The sequence below is a fragment of the Ovis aries genome, chromosome 6 (assembly GCF_016772045.2).
Source record: "Ovis aries strain OAR_USU_Benz2616 breed Rambouillet chromosome 6, ARS-UI_Ramb_v3.0, whole genome shotgun sequence".
Lineage (NCBI taxonomy): Eukaryota > Metazoa > Chordata > Mammalia > Artiodactyla > Bovidae > Ovis > Ovis aries.
Window position 1 is genome coordinate 17,684,702 of NC_056059.1, and position 26,929 is coordinate 17,711,630.

General features: G+C 41.5%; 1 protein-coding gene across 8 annotated transcripts in view; it reads right to left on the reverse strand.

Annotated features, from left to right (window-relative positions):
* Positions 1-26,929, reverse strand: part of SGMS2 (sphingomyelin synthase 2) — a 95,621-nt gene that overhangs the window by 35,341 nt on the left and 33,351 nt on the right. For 4 of the 8 annotated variants that reach the window (XM_042251157.2, XM_060416812.1, XM_042251158.2 and 1 more), the window contains one exon: positions 21,038-21,127. The exons of the other annotated variants lie outside the window; for them this stretch is intronic. The gene's annotated coding sequence lies outside the window, so the exon portion shown is untranslated. The remainder of the gene's footprint in view (positions 1-21,037; positions 21,128-26,929) is intronic. 8 annotated transcript variants of the gene reach the window in all.

Here is a 26,929-nt window from a genome sequence, read left to right on the forward strand (position 1 = left end):
GAAAGTCTTAGCACTCAGAGATTTAAGTGAAGTTATCTTTAAGCAAGAATCTATAGGAAGGAGTTAAATAATCCTGCTCTAGGGTGGAGGCAAAGGGGAGACTTCAGGACAAACGTTTAACCTGGGGCTGTGGTTAGCACATTTTATAGTTGTAAACAGAGGCAAATACCTAAGAACAGGAAGCTTACTCAATCCCCAGGGCTGCTGAAGGAACGGCACCTAGGTACACTTGAACACAATCTCCTTGTAGAGGTCTAAAGTCTAGAATCAGACATTTTAATATGCATTAAAATACAATGGGTTCCTTGTTACTATATTTCTGCTTAGTGCACTGTGTCAACAAAACAAGAAATAGCTTAAAACAGCCTCAGAGACGAAGGGGAACACTTTCTGTTAGCAAGAATTAAAACACTAAAAAGTGAAGGAAAAGGGAGGTTCTAGAGTCTGCACCCTCAGCAGGTTAGTCCCATTTGCTTGCTGCATTTGGGGTGTGGTGTTCGCCAGGCTTTAGCAGAGGGCAAGGAGAGCAGGAAGGCCAGACAGCTCCTCAAGTCCTGTGCTGCAGCCCATCTGGCGTCCTCAAGGCAGAGCACAGTTTCATATAAGGGAAGGAAAAAGTAGGAGAGGAAAGCAGGCATGGAAGAGCCAAGAGAAGCCTGTATAAAGCCTCCGTTTCTCATTCTCTTATGCCAACCACAAAAAGGTTCTTTTGCATGACTGGCCGAATAAGCCACTGCTTTCAAATGGTATGAGGCTATAAAAAGGAATACTTTCTCCAAAGCCATTAAGGTCACTACACTTGGCTTCCAGAACTTAAACTACTATGTTGTATTTCAATAAATTATTTCTTGCTCAAAAGCACTTATTTGACCAATGTTTCCAACCTTGGCTTTGGTTTCTGCCAATAACTCCAACACAAAGAATGGCGCCCATGGAGAAAAAGGCAGCAAGAGTAACTTAAAAGATGGAAATCCTGAGTCTAACAATGCCACGTTTAACAAGTCTGAGGAATGCCAGTGAATGTTAGAATTGGGATTTGAAATAGATCTCTGAAATATTTATCTACTGAATTTTTACTTATCCTAATAAATTAAGGAAAAGAAGAGACTGTCACAAAATGTTTATTTCTTTCATTTTCACCAGAAAGTTTGCATATTAAAAAAACTCACTTGAAGAAAATAAAAGAAATTTGGTTTATACATCACAGCATTTAAATATTATTTTAGGAAATATTAGTAAATACTTGGATATTCAGAATAACTGCCAACAGACATGGTCTGCTAAGGAAAACAAGGCTGTTCAGAGGTAAAAGTTGGAAAGTTGCAAAGTCTCATCAACAAATGTGTCTTCTGTTGCCTGTTCTACTAAATGTCCCCTGTATGGAGCTTGAATCCTCTACCACAAAACGTAGGTGGCTGTTGGTATGATCAAGACCATATCTGAGTGATTATCTACATACCATTGGTTTTGCAGTGACCCTTAACCTTTAGCCAACTGCCCGTTTCCCTTAAACAAAAATCCGGAACAGAATACACAGTTCTATTTTGTATTTCTCTTAGAAATACCATAACACGAGAAATTTTGTTCTAATATACCCAAGCTATCCCTCCAGGAGGTAGTTAGAAAAAGAGAGAGAAGAGTTTGGAAAGAAAGATACAAGAAAATGAGTCAGAGTTTTTACAAGGAACCCTGAGAAGAGAAAGACAATACAGACAAGTATAGATATCAGAGCTGACTCAAATGGCTTCTAGGGGCCCAGAGTATGTCCCATAAAATGGCACTTACAGCTTGGGGAGTGCAGAGGGGCACTGGAGGTGAGTGAGCATCAGTCCTTTTCAGCAAAACCAGGAGAGCTCCAAGGAGTTGGACAGAAAACCAAGAAAGTGTGGTAGGGATGGGGGGGTGAAGGGGGAGTTGACACTGTTAAACAGTAACATAACTTTGAAAGTACGGGGACTACGTTTACTGAAACATTTCTATCTGAGCAATAGCAAAGAAAGATAAGTGAAAGTGTTAGTTGCTCAGTCGTGCTTGACTCTTTGCAACCCCACTGACTGTAGCCTCCCAGGCTCCTCTGTCCACGGAATGCTCTAGGCAAGAATACTGGAGGGTGTTGCCATGCTCTTCTCCAGGGGATCTTCCCAACCCAGGGATTGAACCTGGGTCTCCTGCATTGCAGGCAGATTCTTTACCATCTGAGCCAAATGGGAGCGAGTGAGTGAAAGTCGCTCAGTCATGTCCGACTCTTTGCGACCCCATGGACTACACAGTCCAGGGGATTCTCCAGGCCAGAATACTGGAGTGGTAGCCTTTCCCTTCTCCAGGGGATCTTCCCAACCCAGGGATCAAACGCAGGTCTCCCACATTGCAGGTGGATTCTTTACCAACTGAGCCACAAGGGAAGCCCAAGCCACCTGGGAAGCCCCGAGCAATAGTAAATACAACCACAACTGAGTCAGCATATGAAACAATCAGATATTGTATTTAGCAGAAATGGTTAGTTATCATATGTAAATAAACAAAAATATTTCATTTAGCATGTATTTATATGATTTATATTATATCTATATCTGGCTGTATTATTCATTATAGATAGATTCACAAGTAACATGTAAAATCCTTTAATTACGATGATCTATTTAATCAAGGCTTTCACAAAGGGCCTTGGCTTTCATTTTCCTTTCTTTGCATATTAAATCGGCTTTTCATTTCCACAATCTTTGCAGGAAGGGCAGGTGATTTGATGAACCCAAGCCCTGAAGTACACCCTCAAAACCCACTAGAAGAACTTGGAAAGAGACAAGAGAAACAGAATGATTTCTGCTGGTTTATCCATGCAGTGAGTGAAGAGTGGTCAGGAAAGGAAACAGAAGTAGAAGATAAGATTCTGCAGCTCCATCTCATAGCCAGAGTTCATTTCCTTATTTTCTACACCTCCTCTGACAAATCCTAAGAAAAGAATTCCTGTGACTAAATGTCTCCCAATTACTAATAACAGAAACTTCCTACAGAATGTCTCACTGACAGATTAAACACACAAGCTTCTAGTCTATTGTAACCCATGGATAAGAACACTAGAAAGTTACCTTGAAACAAAGCCTATTAAAATGTAATTTAAGCTGTAATCAGAAAGAAGCATTAAAAAATACAGTAAGGATCATAAATTGTACAATTTTTATGAAAATTTCTCTTTTTAAGCACATGAATTTTAAAAATGATTATACTTCTTGACATGTTAACTACTACTGAAAATTTATTTTGGAACAGTTTTAAATACAGAAAAAAACATTACCCAAAAATATATTTGGTTAACATTAAAGCAATCTAAATGTCTGCAGCAGACATTTTGAAGGACCCAAGAAATACATTAAGGCTTCCCTGGTGGCTCAGACAGTTGAGTCTGTCTGCAGTGTGGGAGACTGGGTTCAATCCCTGGGTCGGGAAGATCCCCTGGAGAAGGTAATGCTAACCCACTCCAGTATTCTTGCCTGGAAAAACCGCTCCTCAGTCCACGGGATTGCAAAGTCAGACATGACTGAAATACATTATACTTTCTGTTTAAAAAACAGCAACATATTTTTATTTTCATAAAAATTTAAATGCATGACATTTTAAAAACAAGTTAATAAATACACCCTAAAGAAGGTAAGGTGTTAATGTTGGTTGTGGGATTTACTAATTATTTTCTTTTCCTCTGGTATTTACCTACTTTCTCCAAATTTTCTGCGACAAAAGTATTTACCTATATATCTATTAATAGATACAACTGTATTCTCAGTTTATAAATATTATGTTTAAGATTTTAATGATGAGGAAAATACAATATGATTTCGGCAATCTAAAGATGCATGTTACATATATATATTTAAAACTCTGAAGAAAATACACCATATATTGATACTGCTTAATGAATTTATGGGTGATTTTAACTTTTTTATTTTGGATTGTATTTTCTAATTTTCCATATTAATCATTGTTGGTTAGATAGCATCACTGACTCAATGGACATGAACTTGAGAAAACTCCAGGAGACAGTGAAGAAAGGAAGCCTGGAGTGCTTCAGTCCATGGGGTCGCAAAGAGCTGGACACAACTTAGCAACTGAACAACAACAATAAATAATCAGGAAAATGCTAATGGTTATTTTAACTATAAGAGTATTGACAGAGTTAACAGGGAAAATGTGCTTCTGTTCTTTAAAAAGGTATTTTGTTTTGTATAATTTCAAGTATGTAAAAAATGCATCTACAGACAAGTCAGAGCACAAGTACGCTAAAATATTAAGAATGGTTGTTCAAGTGGTAGGAGTATGAGATTTTTCTCCTTCCTACATCTGTGTATAGTCCACATTTAGAAATATTTTCATTACCAGTGTGTCATTTTATACCAATAGCTAAAAGTACTGGAAACTATGTCTAACTGTTGCTGTTATTTTCACAGAAAATTTATCCACTGAAAGCTTTATTTCATGTCTTCACTCAGCCTCAATTAACTGCAATAAAAAGCATATGTTTAGGGACTTCCCTGGTGGTCGAGTGGCAAAGACTCGGTGCTCCCAATGCAGGGCATCCGGGTTCAATTCCTGGTCAGGGAACTAGATCCCACATGTTGCAACTAAAAGTTTAAATGCCACAACTAAAACCTGGTACAGCCAAATAAAATTGTTTTTTCAGTATATGTTTAGAATTTTGCACTTTGGACAAGTCTGCACTATTGCTGCTGTAGAGAAAGCCTGGTAAACCAGTAACTATTTTTGGATGTTACAATCCTAACTTGAAGTAAACACACAATTAAATTAGTCTTTACTTAGTGTTCAACTTTCAAGAACAGACTTCACTGTACTAAAGTGTGATATCTTCTGCAGGGTTTATTCCCAAGAAGGGTAAAGATTGCTTTATAAATTTCCATATAATGGATGTCATTCATTCTCTCACAAAAGAAAACCAGCCAGTCATTCAGCAAATCTCCAAGCCCTCTGGGTGAATATTGGTAATTTTTGTGCACCACAAATGTTTTAGGAAGCCTGTGTATTTAAGCACTTTTGAAAATCTTTTTCCTGTTACTTGGCGGAGTTTGGCTTTGTTATGGAGCTGCTCCGGTGACTCAGACATAAAGAATCTACCTGCAATGCAAGAGACCCGGGTTCGACCCCTGGATCAGGAAGATCCACTGAAGAAGGGAATGGCAACCCACTTCAGTATTCTTGCCTGGAGAATCCCATGGACAGAGGAGTCTGGTGGGCTAGAGTCCATGGGGCTGCAGAGAGTCGGACATGACTGAGAGACTTAGCACATATATACAGCACATATTAGGTCTCATGGCTCACCGCGATCACCTTGCTGGATCTGGAAACACCAGATATTCAAACAGTAATATATCTGAATGAGACATAGGGATATATTGACACTGACTTGGGTTATCAAGAGGAGGCGGGAAGGAAGGAAGAAGTTTAGATTTTGAAATTGCAGATCAGTGATTCTGAATCTATACAACTCAAATCACATTATCTATCAAGATGGGACTAGTTATATTATAAATATTACTTGTACAATAAAATTGTTGCTGTTCAGTCACTAAGTGACATCTGATTCTTTGCAACCCAATGGACTGTAGCCCACGAGGCTCCTCTGTCCTTGGGATCTTCCAGGCAAGAATACCGGAGTATGGGTTACTTCCTCCTCCAGGGGATCTTCCCAAACCAGGGACTGAACCACATCTCCTGCATTGGTAGGTGGGTTCTTTACCACTGACCCACCAGGGAAGCCTACACAATAAAATACCATCATACTAATACAATGCTAGGTGAAGAAAGTTACAAAATGGTATATATAGCACAATTTTTTACTGTGGGGGAAAATTGTGCTATGCATAAATAAACTAGTTACTAGAAAGGTGATATTATACGGAATACTTACCTCACTTTTTACCTTTTTGTGTTGAAAAAATAAGTAAGCAGCATATTTTTATTTTACTGCCTAAGAGCAAAGATAATCGTTGATTCAACAATATTTAGTGAGTATATACTCTGTATTAGGGGCTGTGGTAGGGACACAACAGTTTTTCAAAAGTCACTTCCTTCACGGAGTTTAAATTCTGCTAATGTTATACTACAACAACAATAAACAAATTTCAAGTGCTATGAAAAAAATAAAATAAGAGGGATGTTTAAAGTAAGATCACCAAGCTTATGAAGCACTATTCACTTTAAAATTTTTAAATGAACACTCATTATGTGGAAGAAAAATCAGTACCCCATCAAGTCAAATGAATATCAAGAACACCTATGTTCCAACTTGCTGAAACTCGGTCACAGTAAACAGCTTCTAGAAACCTGTACAAATAAAACTTTCTGAAACTAAAAGGAATCTCACTGAAGATGCCCCCCTACACGCTCAATTGTAGATTTTTGTCTTTGAGTTCTTTTCCATTTCTAATAGATTAAAATAATGTATATATGTGTAAAGTATTCTAGTTCTCTTGGTCATAATGGACTTTTAAAAAACTGATCACCCCAGTACACTCTTTAAAGAAAGGTTTAACCCACATGAGGCTTTTAAGAAGAAAAAGTTAAAGATGCAATATTGTAAACACAGGAAGATTAAAAACAAAAATATTATGTGGGAACAGAAAAGTTGAAGCTGTCACATACCTAATAAGGATTCAGAACTCAGTTTGAGTTTTGATGCAGAAATTATATTTTATCTTAAATAAGGAGGAGAGAAACTACAGATATCAATAAACTTATAAAGCTATTTAATGAAATGGTGACCAGTCTCAAGATAAGCAATACTTGAGGGTTAGATATATAGTAAATGTTGTCTGCACTGCTGAAAGCTTAGATGAGGCAGATGAATGGTTGGCCAATCAGAACAGAGAATTATTTCTGGCTTTCTGTTCTGTGTGGAATTTGGCTGTAAGTGCTCAGGAAGGTAGCAGAAGGCTGGCTCCTGTCCTCAAGAGATTTTTGATTAAGTAACTCCTACCTTCCCCCCATTCTAAGCCACTTAAAAAGATGAATGAGCAATAAAAACAAATTTTATAAATTAGAGAAGAGCCTGAAATACATTTGAAGTTTAGTAAAACTTTAGTAAAGTGTATCAGATAGAAGTAAAAGTGAAAAGAAAATTCAAATAATGGACATAAAATGGGAGATGAGGGAAGACATATATATATCTTAGAAACTTTAAATGTCTAGGGTACACAGATGAAAACTGAAAACAATTTTTTAATGTAGAAGTCTTCTTATTTAAATGCCAAGCTCCACAGATCAGTAATGAATAAAAAATCATTCTATTCAGTTTAGCACTGGTCTATCATATGGTCAGACTGTTTTCTACAGAGTGAAGCAGGTTTAGAAAAAACACGGGATGATTAAAAGCATTCTCTGAACCCGAACCTCAAGCTAAAAAGTAGTCAGGAAACGCTATAAACTCAATGTTCAATTAGCATCCAGAAACTAAAAGATATAATTCCATATTTAATCTTATTTCCATTAAATGCAATTTTCATTGATGATTCTACATAAAGATTACTCATTTGAAACTGTCTTTTAAAAACATGCTATCAAAGTGAAAGTGAAAGTTGCTCAGTCATGTCCAAGTTTTTGTGACCCCATGGACTATACAGTCCATGGAATTCTCCAGGCCAGAATACTGGAGTAGGTAGCCTTTCTCTTCTCCAGGGGATCTTCTCAACCCAGGGATTGAACCCAGGTCTCCCCCATTGCAGGCGGATTTTGAACCAGCTGTTTCTTTACCACGGAAGCCCAAGAATACTGGAGTGGGTAGCCTATCCCTTCTCCAACAGATCTTCCCAACCCAGGAATCAAACCGGGATCTCCCACATTGTAGGCAGATTCTTTACCAATTGAGCTATCAGGGAAGCCCTAAAATATTTTTTTTGATTGAAACAAAGTAACAGTCTAGAAGTTTTTCATATTCTGATTTTGAAGGTTTTTGATTTTGTCTTTTTTTCTTCTAACATCTCCTTAGCATAATATGCAGTAATAAAGACATTAGAAGACTGGGAGCCCATTTCCAAGGCTTATACTGAACAAGAGTAAAAATGACATTCCAGTTAATATGTTTCTATACTCTAAAGTAAGGCACATCTTAAGAATGTCAAAAGGGCTGATGGGCTGATGAGGAGTATCTTTAAAGGACAGGACTGAATTTCATTTGTGGGTAGGAGGGCCTTCCCTGTGGCTTAGAGGTAAATAATCCGCCTGCAATGCAGGGGCCGTGGGTCTAATCCTTGGGTTTGATCTCTGGGTTAGGAAGATTGCCCTGGAAAAGGAAATGGCAATCCACTCCAGTATTCCTGCCTGGGAATTCTCATGGATGGAGGAGCCTGGTGAGCTACAGTCCATGGGGTCACAAAGAGTCAGACACGACTGAGCACGCATGCAGTTTTACAGGGTAAATAAAACCTTCGAGATGCTCTCAGCTTCAAATTCCTTCTTCTGCTCCCCAGTCAGCCCACATCCCACCCACTTTAATCCTGAATCTATCTTACCTAACTCTTATCTCTTTAGCTCAGTTCAGCTCACAAACACCTTTCCTTATAAAAGCATGAATGAGTCCAAACATATCAGCAGCCACAATAAATTTCCAATGGATTCAATTTATCTACCAGAAAGATACATTTAAAAAACTGTTTTTGATAACAAAACAAAACAAAACAAAAGCTGGGACTTCTCTGGTGGTTCAGTGGTTAAGACCCCACACTTCCACTGCAAGGGCACAGGTGCTATCGGAGTTGGGGAAATGAGATTCCATATGCTGTGTGGCACAGTCAAAAAATAAAATAAAAATAAAGAATAAAGAGAAAGCCGAGTTGGGTACTAGGTATATGGAGCACTGCTAGTACTTTGGACTGCTGGATACAAAGTGAAAATATTGCTATTGAGAGGAAGTGGACAATCAGGAACAGGCTACTAAGAGGACATGAATACTCCTGCACAAGGGAAAGGAGGAGCCCCGCAGGCAGTCACTGGGAAAGGAGTGAACAGGTACTTAAGGCAGCATGCCCTCCCTCTCTGGGTTTGTTCCCAGTCCATTTCCTGCTTTACTGGCTCCTATAAAGCCCTTGAATGGCTTCTATTGGCCAAAAGCCCATTGCTTATTTTCGCTTAAAAACAAAAACACCTTATAATAGAAATTTTTCAAATTTTGTATTAAAAGCAGAGAGAACAGTATAGCAAACCTCATCAGTTACCATGATCATCATGGGAAATCTATTTCAACTATCCTCTACCCTGAGTTTTTTTTTTTTTTTTTGAAACAAGCCCAAGCATCATTTCACTTGTAAATATTTCAGTATGCCTCTTTGAGGCTGTCTTAAAAAAAAAAAAAATCCAATGCCATTATAGGTAAACAAAATAAATTTTATTTCCTTAATAACAAATATCTGGTCAGATCACCTTTCCCTAATTATCTTCTTTCTCTGGACTGCTTCTTAGATGCTGTTGTGTCCTTCTATCAGGTAACACTGCTTAAAAGAACTTCATAATCTGGGTTCTGCCTTCCTTTTCAGGCCCACTTTGAGACTCACTTTTTTTACCTTTCCCTAAACACTGTTTGGAGGGAATGATGCTGAAGCTGAAACTCCAGTACTTTGGCCACCTCATGTGAAGAGTTGACTCATTGGAAAAGACTCTGATGCTGGGAGGGATTGGGGGCAGGAGGAGAAGGGGATGACCCAGGATGAGATGGCTGGATGGCATCACGGACTCGATGGACGTGAGTCTGAGTGAACTTCGGGAGTTGGTGATGGACAGGGAGCCCTGGCGTGCTGTGATTCATGGGGTCGCAAAGAGTTGGACACGACTGGGCGACTGAACTGAACTGAAACCCTGTTTCCAGACAGAGTTGCTGAATTTCTGTTAATGTTTAATGCTTAATGTTCCCTTCACATGCAATACCTGCTTTCCATATAATTTTTCAGCAGCCCAAACCTCCTTTCACTCCCACTTCATGCTTACATACACGCCAAGAAATTTTTCCTGCTACAATTCCTGGACCCAGAAATGCATAGTCAAACACTGCACTCACCATCCCGGGAGGTTACAAAACCTAGTGTAACTAGTGTAACCTCCCTTACCCTTTTGTCAAGTTCCCACTGAAACACAGATGCCAATTTATAACTACAGCCTGTTAAGACAGAAACCAATCTTTACCTCTGGGGTGCTTTGTGTGTGATAATTTCACCATTTTTTACTTTGCCTTTTGACTGCATATTCCTGTATAATTATTAAAACTCTTATACATGGTGTTCTGGAGGTCAAAGAAGACTTTAGTGCAAAGATTTCAGTAGCAAGAAAATCCACAGAATTACTTAAACATTGTATTTCATAATCATGAAGCTTTCAAATGAGAATTAGATATTTGGCAAATATCTAGCTGTGGAAGTGACAGGGACAAAACAGCTAGTGGCAAAAGAAGACCCCAGGGCTTAACTGGTGGCTCAGCAGTAAAGAACCCACCTGAGGAGCGAAGGTCTCCTGGAGAAGGGAACGGCAGCCCACTCCAGTATTCCTGCCTGGGGAATCCCATGGACAGAGGAGCCTGGAGGGCTACAGTCCATGGGGTCACAAAGAGTCGGACACGACTGAACATACATGCCATATTTTAGGGCAGCCTGTTCTGACCCCCGTGATATTAACTCACTGAGGCGAAAAAAAAAAAAAGAAAGCCTCTGATGGACAGCCTATAGTAAGCTTTGAAGAAATATTTCCTTCATCTACAAGGACCTATTGTATGGCACATGGAACTCTACTCAATGGTATGTGCCAGTCTTGCTGGGATGGAGGCTTGGGGGAGAATGCATACATGTATATGTATGGCTGGGTCCCTTCCTTGTTCACCTGTAAATACCACAACATTGCTAATCAGCTATATACCAATTCAAAATAAAAACTTTAAAGCAAAAAAATAAAATTTAAAAAAAGTAAAGAGGAAGAAAAAAAAAAGATTTCCTTTATCTAATTACTCTGGAAACACCAAGTGTTGTAGGAGTACAGAGAAGCACAGAGGAAGGAATGATTAACTTTTCTACAGGGGACGTGGTGTTAAAGGAAGCTGGACCAGTATTTGAGCTGGTCCTTGAATTTACTGGGCTAGGGGGAAGGACTTTTTAGGAAAAAGGAAGCATGTCGTCAGCATACGGAGAGTTCCAGCCTTTCAGGTGTGACTTCATCCGAGCTGCACCAGTTGATCAGTGCACTGCAAGAATGCAAACAGAGGCCTCTAAAGGCTAGTGTGCTTCTTTGAAATAAAGAGGTAAACAGTGTTTCCTTAACTTTTGATTAAATAAATCACTGGAGCATAAGGAAAGGCAAGGAGATGTGTTAGCTAAGGTGAAAATTACTAAGCTCAAATCTGCACCCTCAATAAACTGAGGTAATTTATTTGGTTAGAACTTTAGTAATCAAGATCACAAATTCCTAGAGCAAACATTTTTTGCAACAAATAAAATAAGTGAACTCCAAAATTTATTTGACTTATTTGAGACATTTATGGCTTCCTCTGTTTTTGAAAAGAAGTTATATATGTTTAGTAAGCTTTTATGAATAACGGTTAATACAGTTTCCCATCAAATAACATAAAGATTCCTGATGAAAGACTGAGAATCTAAATTAACGGGAATTAATCCTAAAGGAAATCAACACTGAGTATTCATTGGAATGACTGTCGCGGAAGCTGAAGTGCCAGAAGTTTGGCCACTTGAACCAACTCATTGGAAAAGACCCTGATGTTGATAAAGATTGAAGGCAAAAGGAGAAGGGGGCAGCAGAGAATGAGATGGTTAGATAGGATCACTGACTCAATGGACGTGAATTTGAGTACACTCTGGGAGATAGTGGAGGACAGAGGAACCTGGTATGCTGCAGTCCATGGGGTTGCAAACAGTTGGACATGACTTAGCAACTGAACAACAACCACAAAATATCAGTTATAAAATAAGCTACCAGGATATACTGTATAACAGAGAAAATAAAGTCAATATTTTATAATAACTATAAATGGAGTATAACCTTTAAAACCTGTGAATCACTATACTGTATACTTGTAACTTATGTAATATTATTGTATATCAACTATCCTTCAATCATTAATTACTTCGGTTCTTTTTAAAACAAGTCAAACTTAAAAGCATTTGCCCCAAGTCAACATTCTACACTCAGAAAATTATTCAAAGTATAAGACTGCATATGAAAGAAAGCTACCTCCAACGAACAAGTCAGCGAATGAAGCACTGTATAGTGCGGGTTAAGGGAAAGTGAGAAACTTTATAGAGTTAAATGGGTTTTTCTCTTACTTTTTACAGAGATTCCAAAGTTAACCTCGGTTGCTTCCCTGGTGGTTCAGATGGTAAAGAATCTGCTTGCAATGCAGGGGACAAGGGTTCAATCCCTGGGTTGGGAAGATCCCCTGGAGAAGGGCATGGCAGCCCACTCCAGTATTCTCGTCTGGAGAATCCCATGGACAGAGGAGCCTGGCAGGCTACGGTCCGTGGGGTCACATGGAGTCAGACACGACTGAGTGACTAACACTTTGACTTTACACACACTAATGTCCTACCATGGACTATGAGGATGAGCTCTTGAGCCAGCCCTGAGAGCCACTCCTGTAATCTCGTTCTTCCTCTTGACTTTACAGCGGATCCTTCCCTGGGAAACTCCTCCACCTGACAGAACCAGACTGCAAACTCAGGAAGAAGAATGACTCCTAATTTCACAACTCTCTCCCATCACCCAACCACTGCTGGGCCAGTAGCCCAATGTACAGCAACACAATCCAATCTGCTAACATCCTGCTTTCCTTTCAAAAAATAAATTCAAGAACGCTTAAAAGATCAGACTGGGATTTAATGTCAGGACTTTCTCGCTTTACCAATGCTCCTCCCATTTCTTTCATCCAGCCTATGGGTTTGTAGTTTGCAGCCTACACAGGGGATCCCCTCTGCTGGCTTAGAAGGTGCAAGGTCAGTTCACATCTGCTGTGTGTCAACGTCGCTGGCCACCAGCCAGGTGCCTGGCGTTCAGAGGCACTAGAATGGCTGTGAGTGAATGTGTCATCTCACACACTGAGAGACTCCAGCCCTGTTGCACCCTTCTCCACAGTACCATAGGCACCTTTCTTTTTCTAATGGACTCAACAATGTGTCTGTATAATTATAATTTCCATATGGGATACAAGACTCCAAAATTTCACCCAACTTAGAATGCTTTGTGTGACTGCATCTTAAAAAAAAAAATCTGTTTATTTGGCTGTTCCTGGTCTTAGTTGCGGCATACAGGCTCTTGAATTTTTGCTGCAGCACGTGCGGTAGTTTAGTTACGGCTTGTGGGATCTTTAGCGGTTGCATGCAAAATCTTAATTGTGGCCTGTGGGCTCTAATCCTCTGAACAGAGATTGAACCCAGGCCCCTGCCTTGGGAGCGTGGAGTGTGGAGCCACTGAACCACCAGGGAAGTCCCTGTGTGACTACATTTTTATTTTTATTTAATTTTTTTGGCTGCTCTGCGAGACCATGTGAGATCTTAGCTTCCCGACCAGGGATCGAACTCACGCCCCCTGCATTGGAAGGGCAGAGTCTTAACCACTGGAATGTCAGGGAAGTTCCCTGCATTTTTAATTATAATGTGTCTTACATAAAGAGGAGGATAAAACATAAGGTTATAGAAAAATAGTAAAGCAAAAAATGCATATAGCTTCAGATACCCTGGAAACCCCCAACCAATCTCCATGATTATATCCTCCTGCACCTGCCTAATCCAGCAGTAGTTTTTTGATATATAAATACTTTTCTAAGTAAGAAATTCTGAAAACCCTTGGAGAGGTTTCTTAAACAGGCTACAGTGTCTGTAAGTGCAGTTCTCAACAAGATAAAAGAATAGATAAATCCCTAAGAAGTTCTCACCCATCGATGGGTGTTCCTTCATTCCGACACAGTTCTACCTTTCCCCACCCTCACCCGCCCCCACTGACCTCCCCACCCCCCACCGCTTACTGAGGGAGTTGCCTGGGGGCTGGAGGATGTGATTGGAGCTTCCCCATTATTAGCTGGTTAATATGCACAACCACTTACAGAGTAGGTATCATCATCACCTCCATGTGAGGCAAGAGGAAGTGAAACCCAGAAATCCAGCAAGTGGTGAGATCTTAGCCACGCTGCTAGATTTTCTGAGATCTTGATCTGTTTTTACAATCTGGAATGTGCTGGCTTTTTTTTTCTCCCCCTAAGAGCGGTGGATTTGCTTCCCCATGAGTCCTTCTAGGGAGATTTCACCTTTCCTTCCTCCACATTTTCTTCCCACAGTTACCGTGTATTAACAGATAACAGTTGGTGTTTGCCCTAGGAGGTATGTTGTTCCAGATATTAGCTGGCCCCACCGTCTAACACAGCTCCCAGCTCCGGGTCATCTGGTACCTTCAGCGCCTGCGTGAATGTCTGTCCAGCTCCCCAGTGACTTACAAGAGGGACACTTCCTGGAAATCTGGCTGATGGACATTTCACCGGGGTGAAGTGTTTAGAGGGTCTGAATCACTCCTGTTGCCTGGTAACCTGTTTGTATTTGGCAGGAGGAAGGCGACTCAGGCGCAGGTACAGTCAGACGCAGGACAGATATTTATTCAGGGCAAACTGCTCCCAGCACTAGACTGTTGATTTCATGTTTAACCTTGACACTGCTCTTTCTCATGCCACGGGGAGCGGGGAGAGGCACTTTCAATTCTTTTCAAGTCTGTGCACAGATTTAACAGATCCCTCACAGCTAAAATACAGTCTGCTTTATTTCTTCTACTGAGTTCTGAAGAAAAGCTTTAACAGAGAAAGCAATTACAGGATTCTAACACATACAAGTGAACTGGAATTACAGGCTGTCATGGAACTTACCTGCCATCCCCATAAAAATTCTCTCCTGAATTCATAGTTGATATAACACATTCCTAAACAGCCCTGAGTCACTAATTCTGACCTCGGAGTCAAGAAGGAATTTTTTTCAGGCAACCAGAGGGTTGACTCCTTTGGTAGGCCCCATTCCAGGTCAGAAAAACGATTACACTTTTACATATACCTGTCTTTTTAACCTGAAAGAACTGATACCACAGCACAAGTAGCTTTAGAATTGAAGAGGTTCATCCTCAAGCACCACCAGGAATATAAATAAATGTCACTGGCCGCCTAAGGTCACCTCTCTGATCTTTGTCTTTAAACGTAAATTAGCACCCATGCCTAGATCACTGTAGAAACCAAAACTCTAGAATAAAACATTCTAGGTTTGCATTTCATGACATTTCTCACTAGATATTACTAGCTCCTTGTAAAGCTCAACATTCAGAAAACGAAGATCATGGCATCCAGTCCCATCACTTCATGGGAAATAGATGGGGAAACAGTGGAAACAGTGTCAGACTTTATTTTGGGGGGGCTCCAAAATCACTGCATATGGTGACTGCAGCCATGAAATTAAAAGACGCTTACTCCTTGGAAGAAAAGTTATGACCAACCTAGATAGCATATTCAAAAGCAGAGACATTACTTTGCTGACTAAGGTCCGTCTAGTCAAGGCTATGGTTTTTCTAGCGGTCATGTATGGATGTGAGAGTTGGACTGTGAAGAAGGCAGAGCGCCAAAGAATTGGTGCTTTTGAACTGTGGTGTTGGAGAAGACTCTTCAGAGTCCCTTGGACTGCAAGGAGATCCAACCAGTCCATTCTGAAGGAGATCAGCCCTGGGATTTCTTTGGAAGGAATGATGCTAAAGCTGAAGCTCTAGTACTTTGGCCACCTCATGCGAAGAGTTGACTCATTGGAAAAGACTTTGATGCCGGCAGGGATTGGAGGCAGGAGAACAAGGGGACGACCGAGGATGAGATGGCTGGATGGCATCACTGACTTGATGGACGTGAATCTGAGTGAACTCCGGGAGTTGGTGATGGACAGGGAGGCCTGGCGTGCTGCGATTCATGGGGTCGCAAAGAGTCGGACACGACTGAGTGAGTGAACTGAACTGAACTAATACTTTATGGAACCACCTTTCTTCCTAGTCATTGTTATGCATGAAATAGTCAAAGGGGGAAAGTGGTTCTGAAAAAGCCACACACATCCACACATACCAGATACTGTGTTGCCTTTTGTTTTGTCCTTTTCAGCCTTCAGAAGCCATCTAATTTCTTTTCTTTTTTAAAGCAACTTAAAGACATAAATCTTTATGTTTAACACTTTTTATCAGTTTTCCATTTGAAAAATTTTAAACAGGATGTTAATACAAAAACAGCAGGCTAATAAAATAGAATAAAGTAAAAATAAGCTTTATTTCCATCTTTGGGCCTTATGTCCTATTTGGGCAAAGATGTGCTGTCCTAAGTGATGCTTCCAGGACTACTGGTTTGCAGTTAAGATTCAGAATCAGAGTATATTTAGGAATGAGACTGTCTGGCTAAAATTCTGTGGCTATGAAGCCAAAGAAATTTGAGTAAATCCATTTACCTAATAACCAAAGTATAGAAAGTTAAAGCAGTAAGTTTTTAAGCCAAAGTTCTTTGGAAGGAATGATGCTAAAACTGAAACTCCAGTACTTTGGCCACCTCATGCGGAAGAGTTGACTCATTGGAAAAGACTCTGATGCTGGGAGGGATTGGGGGCAGGAGGAGAAGGGGACAACAGAGGATGAGATGGCTGGATGGCATCACTCACTCGATGGACGTGAGTCTGAGTAAACTCTGGGAGTTGGTGATGGACAGGGAGGCCTGGCGTGCTGCAATTCATGGGGTCGCAAAGAGTCGGACACGACTGAGCAACTGAACTGAACTGAACTGATAGGCACTGGGAAGACCAAATAACCAATTGTGCACTCATCACTAAACATAAAACTCTCCATTCCCCAGCACCCTTCTTGTTGCCTCCATTTGGTAGATATAAAGGTTAAATCACAGAAATCTAAAGCATTACACACTTTACAATAGAACACAGACTATAAGTCAAGACACAATACCAAAGTCAATTAATTGCATGCTAAAAATATCTGTGTCACTCACCACTAACACCAATACAGACAGAGAATGTTAGTCTTTCCAAGCTGTTTGGGGCAGGGTCCCCAAGACTTCCAGTGTGATGATTCACTAGGAGGACTCACAGGACCCAGTATACAGTCGTACTCATGGCTATTTGTTATAGCAAAGGGATACAAAGCAAAATCAGCTAAGGATAAAGGTATGTGGGGTAAAGTCTAGAGGAGACCAGGAGCGAGCTTCCAAGGGCTTTTTCCCAGTAGAATCACACAGGTGGTATTTAATTTCCCCCAAGGAGTTGTGACAACACCTGTGAAATACCGTCTACCAGAGAAGCTCATTAGTGACACAGCGTCTGGGGTTTTTATTGGGACTGGCTACATAGGAAACTTCTGCTAGGCACGTACCTAAATTCTATACTCCTGGAATGCAAGCAGGTATTCAGTAGAAACCAATACTGTTTGCACAAACAGGTCAGGCACAGTGAGCCATCCTTACCAGGAAATGGTGGGAACCCTCCTCTAATCTAAGTTACCATGTGCCACCAGTCAAGGGCTAACTTGCAAGCACTGTTTCCTAGAAGAGCAGTCTCAGCCTGCTGTGTTAACTCATCTTTGTACACTGTCCTAGTTCAATTAACTATCACGCAGGACTAAACTATATAAGAAAGGTCTTACTCTTAGCAGATCACCTAGGTATATCATGAGCCTAGAAGCACTCTCACCTTGTATTATTTTCAGTATTTAAAACGTAGCATTTTTGTTGTAGCCACGAGTTCCGGGAAACAAACTCACTCAGAAGGACAATGCAGATAGTGGAGTGCAGTTTATTTATTACACCGGCGGGCCCAAGGCAGTCTCCTCTTAGCCAAGGACCCCAACCAGCTTTTGTGAAAACCTTATATACCCTAAGTGTACGTGCTCAAATCCACCTCCCCAAATTCCTTGAAACTAGTCTGAACAAAGGAAGAGAAAGATACAATCAAAGTTAACCCGTGATTCATATGCCTTAAGCCTAGGTAGTTAACAGTGGACAATTATCAATAGGCCTGTGGTCATGCCCCACTAAGCATAACAGAATTTATGATTCTCTTTGGTTACACAGATAATTAGGGTATCCTTTTAGGCAATGGAGAATCTAGGTATGGGCCCTGGGGCTCTTCCATCTGGGGGGCCTGGTTTTCCAGTTGGTATGTCGTTTCCATAGATACTGGGGATATAGCTCAAAGTCCAGTCAGGCCCAAGATGCTGTCCTGCTTTCAAGATGGAGCCTGTTCTGTTTCCTCCTTCATTTTCAACATGGACAAACTTACCTTACATAATAGAAGATGTAAGATGGCCTTTAGCTTCTTTTTTGTACAATAAAAAGAGCTAAATTCTAGCCTTGTTTACATTTCTGAGCACTTTCTTTTAAAAAATATACCACTGAAATTTCTGAATGAATAGTATTCCTAAACGGAAACTCTGAGAAACCATTTAACTTATCAGACCGGCAAAAAAAAAAAAAAAAAAACCCAGACCCAAATAACAGCTAGCCTCACAAATTTCTAGCAGGGGGTACGAATAAGATAAACCTTCTCTGGGAGGCAATTTGACAAGACAGCTATCAAAATTACACACATCCTTTATGACCTGCAATTCTACTTGGCAAATTTATACACATATAATTGTGTACATGCAGAATAACCTACACACAAAGTTATTTATTGCAGCATTGTTTAAGAGCAAGGACTGGCTACAACCCAAACCTCCATCAATAGGTCACTATTTAAATTGTGGTACATCCATACAATGGACTACTCTGTGACGAGGGGGAGAAAAAAAAGGGAAGGGGATGCTCTCTTTGTACTGATTTGCTAAACCCTCCTACATATATAAGGAGAAAAAAATACATTGCTCAGAAGTATAGTTTGCTATCTTCTACTTTACGAATGGGGCAAATATGAACTCACTGTGCATAGAGATACTCTGGAAAGCTGCATTAGGCCAAGGCTGGGAGGGGGCAGTGAAGGCAGAATTGTGTGCAGAATCTATAAACCAAAATGACTTAAAATGGTATATTTGAAAAGTAATCCTTCTTTCCCTAGCCTAGGTCAGATCACCCTGGCACCTGGTTTTTTGGTTTCTTGTTTTAATAAGCTTCTCTATTTTGCAGTGGTCAAAACTAAAGCATTACACGATGGCTTTATCCTATTTTCCAAACCAGGTTCCAGCTCTATCCTTTGCATACTGTGTCTCTCTGCCATTTTAAAGGAGCTTTCCCCAGGGACATTTGAGAGGGAGTCAGTTCCCTGCGCCTCCTTTAATGCCACTTGTTTGCTGAGGATGTTCGGGGCTTTTAAAAGCTCCATGAAAACAGGGGTTTTACTTTGTTCACTGCATTCGCGACACTGAAAAGAGCGCCTGGCACACAGAAACCGTTCAGTAAGTATTTATTGAACAAATGAATTCTTTTCTTTACCCAGCTTCAACAGGACAGACACTATCAGACAAAGGGAGAGATATTACTGTGATCAAATATTCAGAAACAGTTGTCATTCCTAGCATTGGCCCATTATAGGCATTCTAATCCTAGCAACATTCTTAGAACTATTTTGAATTTTACCTAAGACAAACAAGTAAGCCTATAGAGTGCAGTGCTGAACAACTTAAATGCTCATAAAAATGTACTTTTAATTAAACTGGGATTATAGGGCCCTGAAGTCCACCTTTCGCTGAAGACTTTTTAGGCAAACATGACGCTAACAAGTAATGATGAAAAAGAATGGCTACGTCAGAAAAAACTGAGCCCCAGTCGTAAGGTGCCCATTGCTGTAGAGAAGAAAAAGAAACCCTTCTGTATTAAAGATGCAACTGCTATTTTTATTTGCAAGAATTAAACTATCCTAGGAATTAAATTCAAATTACCAATACTCCAGACAGTGGATTGAGTTGCACAATGTCAACCATGAGCGTGAAAGCTTCCTTCTCAGTGGGCAAAAAGTGAAAGTGAAGTCACTAAGTTGTGTCCAACTCTTTGCGACCCCATGGCCTGTAGCCTACCAGGCCTCTCTGTCCATGGGATTCTCCAGGCAAGAAAACTGGAGTGGGTTGCCATTTCCTTCTCCAGGGATCTCCCAGGGATTGAACCCACGTCTCCAGCATTGAAGGCAGACACTTTAACCTCTGAGCCACCAGGGAAGCCCAAGAATACTGGAGCGGGTTGCCATGCCTGCCTCCAGGGGATCTTCCCAACCCAAGGATCAAACCAAGGTCACCCACATCGCAAATGCGGGAGGATTCTTAACCATCTGAGCCACCAGGGAAGAATGTGTATAATTACCACATCTGTTTGACCTTAGTTTAAATACTACAGAAACAAAGTAACTTTGCTAGTAATCATTTCAGTAATGTAGTTAAACAGTTGCACAGCTGACTGATGTTTCTTTGAAGGCTTTTAGTCCCACTAATTCTTCTCAAAGCACAGTTGAGGCAGTGACTGAGTGCCCTGTCCGCGGGCAGTCATGCAAAGAGGTTAGGAAGCTTGGGTGTCACCTCTATTTCTCTTGCTGTCATTTTAGACAACAATCCAACACATGAGGACACATCCACACACGTGAAACAGCTTGAAATCTAAGACTCTCCTGAAGATAAAACAGAAATTCTCAAAGTTAAGGCATGTTTTGCTTAAGGCATTTTTTGAAATGTCTTTAGGAAAGAGAAGATAGCAGAGAAGTTGCAGGACAACTGGTAGGCATCCAACACTGAGCAAATCATACTTATGATCTGGCACCAGGAAGCACCCAACCTACTGTGTGCAGGCTTCCCTGGTGGGTCAGTGGTAAAGAATCTGCCTGCCAATGAAGGAGACGTGGGTTTGAACCCTGGATCATGAGGATCCCCTGGAAAAGGAAATGGCAATCCACTCCAGTATTTTTGCCTGGAGAGCCCCATGGACAGAGGAGCCTAGTGGGCTACAGTCCATGGGGTTGCACAAGAGTCAGACACGACTTAGCAACTGAACAACAACAACAACAATAAATCCCACCATGGTCCGTGATCCTCGCAGCAGTCAACACTGTTAAGACTTGTCAGAGATCCTTTCTGTGAAGAATGGGAAGGGCAGAGGATGGTAGCTCTAAAAGAGAAAGTGAGAGCTTAAGTCAGAATCATGCTTTGTTAAGTTTTGCTGGTTTTCTTGGAGTGAGAGTGAAATGATGAGTTCTACGATACTGCCGTCCCACCCCCTGGAAGAGTCCCCGGGAGGACACTGGGTCTAACAGGTATCAGCATTTCAGGAGGAGAAAAGCAACTTGTGCTTTCCACCACCATTAACAATACCTGACAGAACTGTTCAGAGGTGGAGCAAGGGAGGTAGGCAGAGTCCCAGCCCTCATGATGCTCAACGGCAGATAAACAAGAAGACTGTGAGAAACGCCACTGAGAGAAGTCAGAATCAGAGTGAGGCCGGCGTAGCTGATTTAAGGATTGAGCGTGAAGTCACGCAGTTGTGTCCGACTCCTTGCGACCCCGTGGACTGTGGCCCGCCAGGCTCCTCTGTCCGTGGGATTCTCCAGGCAAGAACACTGGAGTGGGTTGCCATTTCCTTCTCCAGGGGATGTTCCCAACCCAGGGATCAAACCCGGGTCTCCTGCATTGCAGGCAGACATTTTCTCCTCTGAGCCACCAGGGAAGCCGATTTAGGGATTAGTGGTTAGGAAATGAGCTGATAGTACTGGGCTGGTGATGTAATGGAAAAACCCAAATGAACTTTTTGGCCAACTCAATATTTGCATTGCTGCTGCTGCTAAGTCATGTCAGTCGTGTCTGACTCTGTGCGACCCCATAGATGGCAGCCCAACGGGCTCCTCTGTCCCTGGGATTCTCCAGGCAAGAACACTGGAGTGGGTTGCCATTTCCTTCTCCAATGCACGAAAGTGAAAAGAGAAAGTGAAGTCGCTCAGTCGTGCCCGACTCTTAGCGACCCCAGGGACTGCAGCCTACCAGGCTCCTCCATCCATGGGATTTTTTGCATCACATTCCAGCAAAACGGTGAAGGATTCCCTTGCAATACATACAACTGCTATGATATTTTAATGGATTTTTCACAGACTTTATTTTTTAGAGTAGTTTTAGATTCACCCAGAGTCCACAGCTCACAGTTCAGTTTCACACTTGCTAGTGTACATTCTGTGTGCCTGGAAACGTGCATAATGACACGTATCTACCATTAAACTATCAGAGTAGTTTTGCTGCCCTAAAACTCCTCTGTGCTCTAACTACTTACTTCATTTTCCAGAGGTTTCCAATTCATCAGTTCAGTTCAGTTCAGTCTCACCGTCGTGTCCGACTCTTTGCAACCCCATGAATCGCAGCACGCCAGGCCTCCCTGTCCATCACCAACTCCCAGAGTTCACTCAGACTCACATCCATCGAGTCAGTGATGCCATCCAGCCATCTCACCCTCTGTCGTCCCCTTCTTCTCCTGCCCCCAATCCCTCCCAGCATCAGAGTCTTTTCTGGAACTACCTTATATCCTTAGAGTATAGCGCAATACACACACACACATACCAGGTTTGGTATTTGAAGTATGTATATCTTTTAAATGCCCAACCAATATCATTAAAATCTATGTTTAACAATTACAGCACATATATGCATCCACAACCAGAAACTGATTTTCAACTGAGATCCCACTTTCACCCAAAATACTCAACTGTTGGAAAAGACTCAAGAATGAATGTGTCACTCCTAGTTAAATATCCAAGAAAAATGAAAACCCTAGTTCACACAAAACCTTGTAGGCAAATATTCATTCTGCATTCCTCATAACATCCAAAAAGCAGAAACAACCCAAACGTCCAGCTGATGAATGGATGAACACAATGCTCTGTACCCATATAATATTACTTGGCAATAAAGAATAATGAAGTGGTGATACATGCTAAAACACAGATGGGCCTTAACATTACACACACTAAGTAAAAGAAGCCAGTTACAAAAGATCACGTACTTCATGATTCCATTTCTATGAAATGTGCAGAAGAGGAAAATCCACAGAGACAGAACACAGACAAGTGTTGCCAGTGGCTGGAGGCAGAGGAGATTGGGCAGTGAATACCAGTGGGTAGGGGCTTTCTTTGGGGGATGATGTAAATGTTCTAAAATTAGGTAGAGGTGATGGTTGCACACCTCTGTGAATACACTAAAAGAATTGTACTCTTTAAAAGGGTGAATTTCGTGGTTATGAATTGCATCCCAATAAAGTTGTTATAAAAATGAAAGAACAAAGGTATATCTGAAATGCTGAGAATATTTCAGACGTTAAGCATTAATAAACTTCAACTGGTCAAAACTGCTACGTTCCAGTAAGGCCCGTAATAGGAGGTAAGCAACTCTGTGCTCATTTCAGATACCATACAATATTCTCAGTGGGACATGTTTAATCCTTTGAAGAGATCACTCCACCATCAGAGGATGTTTTTCTCATTTGGGACCTCACTCTAGCTACTGCCTCTCTCTACCCTCCCCACCAACTCCACTAACCTGACTCTGTCTGTCCAACAGCTCCGCTAATAGCCATACTTGTAGTCACCATCGTGTTTCCCCTGGACTGCATTAATCCCTTCCTGTCCCAATTTTCCACACTGACCTTTCTAAAAATTTATTCTCTCATTTTAAACCCTTCAGAGGTTCCCCCTATTGAAGCCATTTCTGGAACACTGAGGTACTTATTAGAATAAATTAATTATATTCATATGCAATTAGGTAGTACATGGATCAAAAGGGTCATGTGCCTCTTAATACCAAAATTAAGAGTTAAGGGATAGTTGATCAGTTGTGTCTGTCTCTTTGCAATCCTATGGACTGTAGCCCACCAGCCTCCTCTGTCCATGGGATTTCCCAGGCAAGAATACTGGAGTGGGTTTCCCTTCTCCAGGGGATCTTCCTGACCCAGGGACTGAACACAGGTCTCCTGCATTGCAGACAGATTGTTTACCATCTGAGCCACTAGGGAAGCCCCTTAACATCAAAGGTGCCTACAAATGCAACCTCAGAGTATCCCCAAACTATACCTGTCTCTGCCTTCAGGGATACTGGCTGCAGTGCTAACACCCGCCAGTAATCTCATGGGCTAATCTCTGCATCTGCCAACTTAAGCTACTCTATCAAAAGGATCAATTTAATTACCTGTTTATAAGGTCAAGAGTTAAGTTAGCTTAGATAAATAACTGATTAAGCAAGAACTGGGCTAATGAAGAGATTTTTCAAGAAGACACATTGGAAGGTCCAATATTTTTCAGGTACCTACACACAGCTATATATAAAAACAAGCCCAGAGCGTCAAGATGGGAGAAGCTGAAACTTAAAGTGGCTCATAAAACAGGGCCAACATTTTATTTCCTAGGTAGAAAAAGGTAAATCAAATAAAAGAAGAGGAGAGAGTGCCTCCTTGCCTGTAACATCTGTGGACAATTATAACTGTTTATAACATGATGGTCTTCCCAGGTGGTGCTGGTAGCAAAGAACCCGCCTGCCAATTCAGGGATGCAGGAGATGAGGGTTTGATCCCTGGGTCAGAAAGATCCCTTGAAGGAGGGCATGGCAAACCACTCCAGTATTCTGGCCTGGGAATCCCATGGACAAAGGAGCCTGGCAGGTTACAGTCCAAAAAGTCACAGGGAGTCAGACATGCCTGAAGGGAGTTAGCACAGCACACCTATTAATGATGCTGATAAAATCATCAGTTTATAGTTTTTTTCATCTAGTCTAACTTAAAATGTGTGCTCTTATTGAAAAGGAGAGGTAAACAGAGAGGGTACTAGACAGTAAATTTATGCTGACCACTCCAAACACTCTGTACACATCCCAAAGTAGCTGAAAAGACCCATTTAAAAGAGTGTTATGGAAAAGCTCATTTATCTTAATCTAAAGTATATGTACCATGCATCACTTCATAAAGGAATAAGATAAACGATACAACCTACAAAGTAAAATACTCCTACAAGAGGAGAAATGCAGAACCCAAAGCCAAGTAGAGACAGGGTTCTTGATCACAGGAAGCAGTGGGAGGGGCGGGGATGTGTTTCCCGTGACTGAATACATCTCACCGGCTCCCAGGAGCAGGGTGCCACACTCAGCACCTCTGGAGCTCCTGACAGGATGCATAACCCTCCGGTGCCTCAGTTTCCTTGCCTATAAATAGGGATCACAGCACTAACTTTATGGGGTCCTTAGGAGGGGTGAGGGCATTAATATTTATAAAGAGCTTAGAAACGGCACCTGGCACAGAGCACGCATGAGCCGTATTTGTTAGCTGACTAAAATAGAAATGAGAAGAAAAGGGGTGACAGCGTACTAGGTAAGTCTTCAAGCATGACAAAAACTGGGCTACGTATTCAGTTCTCAGTCCCTTGGCAGCTAGAGTAAAAGAGAGAAGAAATGAAATTTTCGAGGCTCAGAGGCAGACTGTGGTGTCTCCGTATCTGCATGTACTGGGAGGGGAGGGAGGGGAGTATGGGATCGGTTTCCCGGTGGAAGAAAAGCTTTTCTTGACACTTAGCCCTAACGTGCTCACTGCAGGTCTGTACACAGGGGCGGTGAGCAACAGCACCGACCAGGCAGACCACCGGATGACGTCACAGGACAGATTTTCATCATGCGTATGTTAGTTGCTCAGTCGCGTCCGACTCTTTGCGATCCCATGGACTGTAGCCCACCTGGCTCCTCTGTCCACTGGAATTCTCCAGGCAGGAATACTGGAGTGGGTTGCCACGTCCTTCTCCAGGGTATCTTCCCAACCCAGGGATCGAACCCGGGTCTTCTGCATTGCACAAGGACTCTTTACCGTCTGAGCCACCAGAGACGCCCCTCAATAAATTCTGAAGCAAAACTCTCCAGAGTTTTGTTTTGTTGTTGTTTTTGGCAGGAAACCCAGGCAACACAATACAAATAAGCGGCTCTAATGGTCTGGATCATTTCAGGGACACAGCTGCACCAGAAACCCATCCTTTACTTCAACATCCGCCAGCCATGCATCTGACTGGAGCGGAAGAGAAGGCAGTTCCAGATTTGTGGAACAAATTCTACCAGGAGACAGCCAAGATGCAGCCATATAAAAACACTGAGTAACCTGATGCACAGAAAGTGACTTTCCATGGATGCATTTGTTTTTAGGCCTAATGGACTGGAGAGTCGTCATCTGGCCTAAGAAGAGCTATGACCATCTCAGGGGATTAAACAACTCAAAAGAATATTCCTCTCTGTCACAGGCATCTCAGGCTCTACCCAACAGTTAAACGTGGAGTATTTCCAAATACAAGCACAGAGGCCCTTGTGCTTAAGGAGCATTTTATTGTAAGCTGGAAAAGAGATGAAATTTTATTTTAAAGACTAGTTCCATGAGTGTTAAGTCACTCCAGTCATGTCCAACTCTTTGTGACCTTATGAACTATAGCCCACCAGGTTCCTCTGTCCGCGGGATTCTCTAGGCAAGAATACTGGAGTCGGTTGCCATTTCCTTCTCCAGGGGATCTTCCTGACTCAGGGACTGAACCTGGGCCTCCTACATTGGCAGATGGATTCTTTACCACTAGCGCCACCTGGGAAGCCCCAAAGACTAGTTATAAAAGAGCAAACCTTAGCAAGAAAAGGACCTTTGTTCCTTCAGATATCCCCGTGCTGTACATGGAAGACATGATATCTTCCATGGTTACTCCAAAAGTCCTGTGAGTACACCGATATTCCAGTGATTTGTCAGCTTTATTCCAACAGGCAGTGTGTTGCTGTTCTTGAGACTGATAATCTAAGACTGTTTCTTCACATTAAAATAGTGTTCATCCTAAAGCTGTTAATCAACTCTAGCAATGTATTTTCATTTTAATTCTTAGGTGGGTACTACCAAAGCTGAGGGCTTCCCTTGTGGCTCAGCAGTAAAGAA